This window comes from Rana temporaria, chromosome 5 (assembly GCF_905171775.1).
Source record: "Rana temporaria chromosome 5, aRanTem1.1, whole genome shotgun sequence".
NCBI classification, from domain to species: domain Eukaryota; kingdom Metazoa; phylum Chordata; class Amphibia; order Anura; family Ranidae; genus Rana; species Rana temporaria.
The window spans coordinates 6,299,638-6,307,715 of NC_053493.1; positions in this window are offsets into that span (position 1 = coordinate 6,299,638).

The window sequence follows — 8,078 nt, forward strand, 5'->3', positions numbered from 1 at the left end:
CGCTGCAGGGGGATCTTCAAGCTGGAGACCCCCAAGAGATATAGGAAGCCATTGTGATCTATCCCACCAACATGTATGCAATACAGAAATACCAGTTTTGGTGCAAAATTTACCGTTTAAAGAGCTATTAATGTATTTATTGTTAAGTTACGAATATTGGGATACTCCCATAAGAAGCGGTGGACAGCTATTGTCCTTTTTGTAGCTGGAGATATTTAATGGAAGCTGAGCATTCTGGGTCAGCGCTATGTGTGGGATGGGCAGCTTTGCTCCTCTGTGTTCCCGAATCTCCCACCTTCTCGTTCCGGTGATCTGCCAATATGGTTCCGGCTATCCCAGATGGTTCCTGTAAGGACTGCGCAGGCGCAATCCTTGCCGATGGAAATCTCCGAACCTCGGCCGGCATCCAGGGCGACGTGGAATTTGAGGAAAGTGGCTAGTCAGCCTCAGGTCCTCGCTTCGCTCCGCTCGCTCGGCCTCCTGGCTCTTTTTTTAACATCCTCCAATCCACGGGGATGTTGAGGAATGAGCCTGGATGCCGGCCGAGGTTCGGAGATTTCCGTCGGCAAGGATTGCGCCTGCGCAGTCCTTACAGGAACCATCTGGATAGGGGAACCATAACGACAAGTCATAATGCTCAAGAGCCGACTCGGCTGGTGTGTGTGACCCTGAACACTGAACTAGCGGGCAATGCCCACTGCACTCTATTTGTGAAACTTAAATGCATAGTTAGTGCTTTTTGTGTATAAATCGGCTTGAAAACCCAAAACTATCATTTTTAGAAAGAGGTAATCGACAAAAAGATCTGCGCTCCTCACTTAGCGCTTACACAGGGCTGTGGGCTCTCTTCCCATCAGCCAATCGCATGAGAGGAAGGGAGGAAGTGAGTCACATGCTGCCCATAGCGGGGGGTTCTCTTCCCTCCTGGCAACCAGGAAGTTAAAGAAAGGTGACTGTGAGCTGCTGGCGGGCCTGGGTTTAAAGTGAACCTGTCACCTCGTCCTCCCCGCACAAAAAACAGATTCCTTTTCCGTTTTTTTGCGAACGTACAATTTTTAAGCTTTAATGAATATTCCGATCTCGGCGATGTGATTATTTATTCTGAATATTAAAAAGAAAATGTGTATGAAGTAAAATGTATCCAATGTACTGTATTAGAATGGTAACTACTGAACAGATAAACCTATATAAAGATACATCTATAATATATTATACATCTGTGGTATGGAATACGTCTATAGTAATCATTATTGTATATATTGAGGTATAGATATACACTAGATTACCAAAAGTATTGGGGCGCCTGTCTTTACTCACACATGAACTTTAATGGCACCCCAGTCTTGGTCCGTAGGGTTCAATATTGAGTTGGCCCCGCCCTTTGCAGCTATAACACCTTCAACTCTTCTGGGAAGGCCATCAACAAGGTTTAGGAGGGTGTCTATGGGCCTGGGGCCTGGATTTGGCCCTTTGCTTACCTTAATCTAACCCATAGGGCGATACTCCTCCAACTGACACCAATGATGGAACACCATCACTGACAGTACCAATGGGGCACTATTCCAATAGGAAGGCTGTCCACAAGGATTAGGAGGGTGTCTATGGGAATGTTTGACCATTCTTCCAGAAGAGCATTTGTGAGGTCAGGCGCTGCTGTTGGATGAGAAGGCCTGGCTCGCAGTCTCCGCTCTAAGTCATCCCAAAGGTGTTCTATCGGCATGAGGTGTACACCAGTCAAGTTCCTCCACCCCAAACTTGCTCATCCATGTCTTTATGGACCTTGCTTTGTGCTCCGGTCCAAATCATTTGGTGGAGGGGGGATTATGGTGTGGGGGTTGTCTTTCAGGGGTTGGGCTTGGCCCTTTGGTTCCAGTGAAGGGAACTCTTAAGGCGTCAGAATACCATAGGGGCCAAAAACATCCCCACACTGTATTCCCCCCCCCCCTCCATCAAATGATTTAGAGCGGTGGCCCAATACTTTTGGGGCCAATCAAGTTTCTCCACCCCAATGTCGCTCATCCATGTCTTTATGGACCTTGCTTTGTGAACTGGTCAAATTCATTTTGGTGGAGGGGGGATTATGGTGTGGGGGTTATTTTTCAGGGGTTGGGCTTGGCGTCTTAGTTCCAGTGAAGGGAACTCTTAAGGCGTCAGCATACCAAGACATGTTGGACAATTTCATGCTCCCAACTTTGTGGGAGGAGTTTGGGGACGGCTCCTTCCTGTTCCAACATGACTGCGCACCAGAGCACAAAGCAAGGTCCATACACACATGGATAAGCGAGTCTCCACTCTAATTCATCCCAAAGGTGTTCTATCGTGGTGAAGTCAGGCCAGTCAAGTTCCTCCACCCCAAACGCCCTTGTCCATGTCTTTATGGGCCTTGCTTTGTGCACTGGTGCGCAGTCATGTTGGAACACGAAGGGGCCGACCCCAAAGTGTTCCCACAATGTTGGGAGCATGAAATTGTCCGAAATGCCTTGGTATGCTGACGCCTTAAGGGGCCAAGCCCAACCCCTGAAAGCCCCACCCCATAATTCCTCTCTCCACCAAATGATTTTGACTAGTGCACAAAGCAAGATCCATAATGACATGGATGAGTGAGTTTGGGGTGGAGGAACTTGACTGGCCGTTGGGCTCCAGTGAAGGGAACTCATCCATCTCTTTATGGACCTTGCTTCGTGAACTGGTCCAAATCATTTTGGTGGAGGGGGGATTATGGTGGGGGGTTGTTTTTCAGGGGTTGGGCTTGGCTCCTTGGTTCCAGGCGTCGGCATACCAAGACATTTTGGCCAATTTCATGCTCCCAACTTTGTGGGAACAGCTTGGGGACGGCCCCTTCCTGTTCCAACATGACTGCACACCAGTGCACAAAGCAAGGTCCATAAAGACATGGAGGAGCGAGTTTGGGATGGAGGAACTTGACTGGCCTGCACAGAGTCCCGACCTCTAACCCCATAGAACACCATTGGGGTGAATTAGGCCCCATACACACGGGAGGATTTATCCGCGGATACGGTCCAGCGGACCGTTTCCGCGGATAAATCCTCTCGAGGATTTCAGCAGATTTCTATGCGATGGCGTGTACACACCATCGCATTGAAATCCGCGCCGAATTCCTCTGGCGATGACGTGTCGCGCCGTCGCCGCGATTATGACGCGGCGACGTGCGCGACGCTGTCATATAAGGAATTCCACGCATGCGTCAATTCATTACGACGCATGCGGGGGATCCCTTCGGACGGATGGATTCGGTGAGTCTGTACAGACCAGCGGATCCATCCGTTGGGATGGATTCCAGCGGATAGATTTGTTGTGCATGTCAGCAAATATTCGATCTGCTGGAAATCCATCCCAGGGGAGATTTATCCGCGGAAACAGATCCGCTGGAGTGTACACACCATAGGATCTATCCGCTGAAACCCATTTGCTGGGATTTATCTGCGGATGGATTCTATGGTGTGTACGGGGCCTTAGAGTGGAGACTGCGAGGCAGGCCTTCCCGTCCAACATCAGTGCCTGACCTCACAAATGCTCTTCTGGAAGAATGGTCAAACCTTCCCATAGACACCCTCCTAAACCTTGTGGGCGGCCTTCCCAGGAGAGGTGAAGCTGTTATAGCTGCAAAGAGCGGGGCCAACTCAATATTGAACCCTACGGACTAAGACTGGGATGCCATTAAAGTTCATGTAAAGGCAGGCGTCCCAATACTTTTGGTATACTGTGTATTCATCACATGGAATACAGGAAACCAAAAAGAAGACTAAAAACTACAAAAATATGTAGTAAAATGTACAAATGATATGAGACGCCACAAAGGGGCCTATTTTATAAAAGGAAAATATATGTAGGAAATGTATCAGAGGTTTTATTTTTGCCTTCTCTGTGTATTTATTCCTGGCGTAACTTGAGATATACGATTTTCCTTTCCAAAGTTGAGAAAAGTTGTTGCGTTTTTGTTTTTTTTAAACCTGAGAACTAAAATTTCAGCAGGAGGAGAGATAAATATTTGTTGCTGTCACAGTGGGGGGTACTAATCCCACCGATTCCAATCTGGAAGATTTATGAATGCGACGCGTTTCAGTATTCTAGCGCTGACCTATACGCTCCAAAGTGGGAGGCAAGTCGAAACCGAACTAAGCTCAAACCTGCACCCCACCCCCCCATTCTCAGCCTATTCTATGTACCCTGTAAAAGGAAAGATGTCTATATACTTTATTCTGAAGTCGCTACAGTCTAGAGGAGACATCGCCGACCATGACTGAAGAGAGCCTACGTGATGACGTCACCCATAGGCTTACTACGTGGCATCCGTTGTTGGCTGCCCCTCCTCCACACTAAAAACTTTTACAGGGTTGATGTAAAAGGGAAAGGTGTGTAGGCTTTACCTATTCTGAAGTCGCTACGGTCCGGTCACATGATCACTTCAGCGCTAGCTTCAGTGTAGAGGAGAGATCGCTGACCATGACTAAAGAGCCTACGTGATGACGTCACCCATAGGCTTACTACGTGACATCCGTTGTTGGCTGCCCCTCCTCCACACTAAAAACTTTTACAGGGTTGATGTAAAAGGGAAATGTGTATAGGCTTTACCTATTCTGAAGTCGCTACGGTCTGGTCACATGATCTCTCTAGCGCCGGTGATCTGCCAATATGGTTCCGGCTATCGAGATGGTTCCTGTAAGGACTGCGCAGGCGCAATCCTTGCCGACGGAAATCTCCAAACCTCGGCCGGCATCCAGGGCGACGTGGAATTTGAGGAAAGTGGCCAGTCGGCCTCACGTCCTCGCTGCGCTCGCTCGGCCTCCTGGCTCTTTTTTTAACGTCCTCCAATCCACGGAGATGTTAAGGAATGAGCCTGGATGCCGGCCCAGGTTCGGAGATTTCCGTCGGCAAGGATTGCGCCTACAGGAACCATCTGGATAGGGGAACAATAACGACAAGTCACCGGCATTCAGTGTAGAGGAGAGATCGCCCGACAACGGTTGCAGAGCCTGCGCGATGACGTCACCCATAGGCTTACTACGTGGCATATGTTGTTGGCTGGTCCCTCCTTCACACTGGAGCCTTTTACAGGGTAGATGTAAAAGGGAAAGGCGTGTAGGCTTTACCTATTCTGAAGTCGCTCCGGTCACATGATCGGGTCGCAGCTCCAGCTTTTGCTGTAGCAGAGGGACAGCCGACTACGGATGCCCCACAGTCACGTCATCGCGCAGGCTGTGCATCCATTTTTTGCGATCTCTCCTCTACACTGATTCAGTCTTAAGCCTAGTCTATATATCCTGTAAAGCAGGGGGTCTCAAGCTGTTGCGAAACTACAAGTCCCATGAGGCAGTGCAAGTCTGCCAGTTATAAGCATGACTCCCTTGGGCATGATGGGACTTGTAGTTCCGCAACGGATGGAGGGCCAGCAGTTTGATGCCCCTGCTGTGAAGGAAAGATCTGTATACTTGCCTATTCTGAAGTTGCTCTGGTCCAGTCACATGATCTGTCCAGCGCCGACTTCAGTGTAGGCCCAATCAGTGCACCGCAACACAAACCTGTGCCTTGCATGATGTAATGCACACTGTCTGATGTATTTATTTATTAAAAATGCTATTCATCCTGTTAAACTGCATGTTCTCTGTGGATGGGGGCAACACTGAATGTTTTCAGGGTCTAGTCTCTACAGTTTAAATATTAATAATTAAAAGAGAATCTGTGTAAATGGGGAAATTACCACACTATGGCCACTAGATGGCACTGATATGTAATGAGTATGCTCCTCAGCTCCATCTGCTGGCCAAAATTCAGTATTTTCACTGAAAAATAATAAGTGTGAAATACTGCATTTTGGCCACCAGATGGAGCTGAGGTACATACTAATACGTATCAGTGCCATCTAGTGGCCATATTGTGGTATTTTCCCCCCATTTATACAGATTCTCTTTTAATTATTAATATATAAACTTTAGAGAATAATTAAAAGAAAATCTGTATAAATGGGGGGGAGGGGGAATACCACACTGATATGCTGATATGTACAGTGGAACCTCGGATTGCGAGTAACGTGGTTTAACAAGCGTTTCACAATACAAGCACTGCATTTCTAAAAATCCTAACTCGGTTTGCGAGTGTTGTCTCGCAATACAAGCAGGATTTCCGGCCAAAGCGGTGTGCAGTACCGCTTTTGGCCTGAGGTGGGGGGGGGGGCATGCCGGAGCCCAACGGTGCCGATCGTCGACATTCGGAAATGCACAAGGACAGTTCGGCTGCCCTCGGAAAGGCTTGTGAACAGAGTCTTTCCGAGGTTTGCCGAGGTGTCTTCGGCCCTTTTTCCGAGGTTCTGCGGCCCTCCCCCCCCCGCTTCTGGCCACATGCGGTATTGCATGCCATTGAAGTCAATGCGGAACACATTTTTTTTGTTTCCATTGACTTCAATGGGGAAACTCGCTTTGATATGCGAGTGTTTTGGATTACAAGCATTCTCCTGCGAGGTTCCACTGTATGAGTATGCTCCCCAGCTCCATCTGGTGGCCATAATGCAGTACTTTCACTATTCTTTTCAGTGAAAATACTGCATTATGGCCAGCAGATGGAGCTGAGGAGCATTTTATACATATCAGTGCCATCTAGTGGCCATGATGTGGTATTTTCCCATTTTTTATACAGATATTTTTTTTTTTAATGATTATCATTTGAACTACAGCCTGAAAATATTCAATTTTGCTCCCATCCATGCAGAACAAATGAACATGCAGTTTCACAGGATGAATAGCTTTTTTTTTTTAATAAATTCTTTAGGTGCATTTTAGTGTAATCCAAAAAAAATAATAGAAATCTGTGTCAAGGGGCAGAGGGGTATAAATGCATAACTTGGAAGGAAAAATCTGTGCGGCTGGCCAAATGCATTTAACCGCTTGCAGTCCGCCCTATAGCAATTCTAGTGATACAGGGCGGCAGCTCTGAGTCGGATCACACATATATATATATATATATATATATATATATATATATATATATATATATGATTCGGCACTTTCAGGTGGGGGCGCACTAACTAATTTACATGTAAACCCCACACAAGCACAAAACTTTACACATTATTTGCTCCTGGGATCGAAAAAAAAAAAAAACACGGGACTCTCGTGTGAATGAGACCCGGGACAGCCTGTCGGTCTACCATCAATAATCTACTAATCTTCTATCACACACATGTAATATGTCAGGGTATCATTTATTGAATGTCTACCAATTTATTTATTGATTGTTATTGTCTGCTGAATATATTTAATGTCTGCTGATATTTATTTTTTTGATTGTTTTATTGTCTGCAGAGTTTATTTAATGTCCACCAATAAATATATTGATCATATTGGAGATCGGTGTCCAGTTGCATGTCTGTTCAATGCTCTCCATTCCCTATATAATAATATAAATGTTTATAAATGTTCTATTTTCTGTATATTTTTGTTACATAGAGACGAGTCTCAGTGCGAAGAGCACGGTGTGGATGGAGAAATATAGAGACGAGTCTCGGTGCGAAGAGCACCATGTGGATGGAGAAAAGCACAAATATATATATATAAAATAAATGAATCCTATATGACACACTGTATCGTTTTTTCATTATGAAATCTAATTGCGTGATTTGAAAATGATCTTCTATCAGCCAATGAATGTCACTCAAAGCGGGGTTCCGGGCATCATTTTTTTGTTACATAGAGATGAGTCTCGGTGCGAAGAGCACCGTGTGGATGGAGAAAAGCACAAATATTTATAAAATAAATGAATCCTATATGACACACTGTATCGCTTTTTCATTATGAAATCTAATTGCGTGATTTGAAAATGATCTTCTATCAGCCAATGAATGTCACTCAAAGCGGGGTTTCGGGCATATTTTTTTCGTTACATAGAGACGAGTCTCGGTGCGAAGAGCACGGTGTGGATGGAGAAATATAGAGACGAGTCTCGGTGCGAAGAGCACCGTGTGGATGGAGAAAAGCACAAATATATATAAAATAAATGAATCCTATATGACACACTGTATCGTTTTTTCATTATGAAATCTAATTGCGTGATTTGAAAATTATATT